At 45.3% G+C, this 1553-nt stretch overlaps 1 long non-coding RNA gene across 1 annotated transcript in view; it reads right to left on the reverse strand.

Moving 5' to 3' along the window:
* Positions 1 to 486: 486 nt before the first annotated feature.
* LOC121024034 (uncharacterized) overlaps positions 487 to 1553 on the reverse strand; it is a 6208-nt gene continuing 5141 nt past the window's right edge. Inside the window, exon 2 of the long non-coding RNA XR_005787589.1 lies at positions 487 to 569. This is a non-coding gene — a long non-coding RNA (uncharacterized LOC121024034). The remainder of the gene's footprint in view (positions 570 to 1553) is intronic.

A 1553-nucleotide genomic window follows, 5' to 3' on the forward strand; every position in this document is an offset into this window, starting at 1 on the left:
AACTTCACCCAAAAATAAGAGGAATCTAAAATAAAATTACTGTAAGATACTATTTTTCATGTATCAGATTCACAAAGATGAAAAGTTTCATAATACACTGTGTTGGTGAGGATGTGGGGAAATAAGCACTTTCATGTACTACTGGAGAGAAGGAACACTGGAACTCTCATGTTAAGAATGAATCCCTATGTTATACTGCTGGCTTTGAAATGCAGAAGGGGCCATCTTCCATGGAATGTAGGTGGTTTCTAGAAGGTAGACAAGAAAAGGAAATAGACTCTCCCCTATGGTCTCCAAAAGAAACGGCCCTGATGACACTTTGATGTTAGCCTAGTAAGACCCATGTTTGACTTCTGACCTTCAGAACTTTAAGATAATAAATTTGTATTGTTTAAAAAAAAAAAAAAAGAGTGAATCCCTAAAACCCCAGGCCTCTCAGCTGATGAGGGAATAGTGAGAAGGGAGGGGGTCACTTGCCTCTGTTAATTTCGGGGGCCTTCTTCTCCTTAGACAGTCTTACAAAATGCTGGATGTAAGGGTCATGCCAGTAGCCAATGCTTACTGCAAACCTGGAAGGGATAAAAAGGGAGGCAGGTGAGTAGACGTCAGTAGATTCAGGTTCCCGGGAACCAGGTCAAGGAAGAAAACCATCTACTTCACAAGGCCAACACACTCCCATTTAGCACTCCGTTACAAATGTAAACAGACTCAGCCATCCGCCGAGGTGCTCACTTACACTCCTCTCACCCTTCCCACGGCGGCCATGTGTCACCTCCCTTTATTCTGACTGCTAATTCCTTTCCCAGGACACTGGAGAGCATATAACCTCACCTCATCCCTCACCCAGAAGACGTGCAACCATTTATTCACTCGGCAAACTCACTGGCCAGAACTATTCAGACAACCCTACTCAACCAGAAGTTCTGGGTCCACAGGAAAGGAGATCTAGAATTGTTTTGTCAAACTCGCCAATGACTCCCTAAGTATTTCCCCCGGCTCTGTCATTTCTGTCATTTCACGTCCCTTAAGGAGTAAAAGGAAAAACCAGGAACAAATAAACAGAACAGCTACAACCTAGAAAATGCCGTTGTAGCTTACCCTCTCTGGCATGCACTACAACCTGGAAAATGCTAGGGTAACCTAACCTCTCCCCAGGCCACACGACAGGGAATCAAAGCTCTAGTGTTCTAAGCCAGGGATCTGAAACCCCAATGACCACTTAAGGTCTCCTGGCAACCATGAGTGGAACCAGCCTTAGGACAAGGACAGGTAATGGAAGAAACCTGGATCCTTAAGGCCGAGCCACTGTGGGCCTGCACCCCGCTCTACCTCTCCACAGACATTTTGAGAGTTTCCAAATGTCTTTATCGCTTAAACCAAACGGAGTCAGGCTTCTGTTACCTGCTACACCCTGAAGCATCCTAAGTGATATCCTGAGTGTATGAGCTCATTTCCGTGTTTCTTGATGAACAAGCGGAGAGGGGAAGGGGTGAGTGACTGTTACCCAGCTAGAGTCTGAGCTCCCAGAGGCAGATATGATATCTTCTCTTTAC

Source organism: Herpailurus yagouaroundi, unplaced genomic scaffold, assembly GCF_014898765.1.
Source record: "Herpailurus yagouaroundi ecotype Mexico unplaced genomic scaffold, PumYag 590, whole genome shotgun sequence".
Taxonomy (NCBI): domain Eukaryota; kingdom Metazoa; phylum Chordata; class Mammalia; order Carnivora; family Felidae; genus Herpailurus; species Herpailurus yagouaroundi.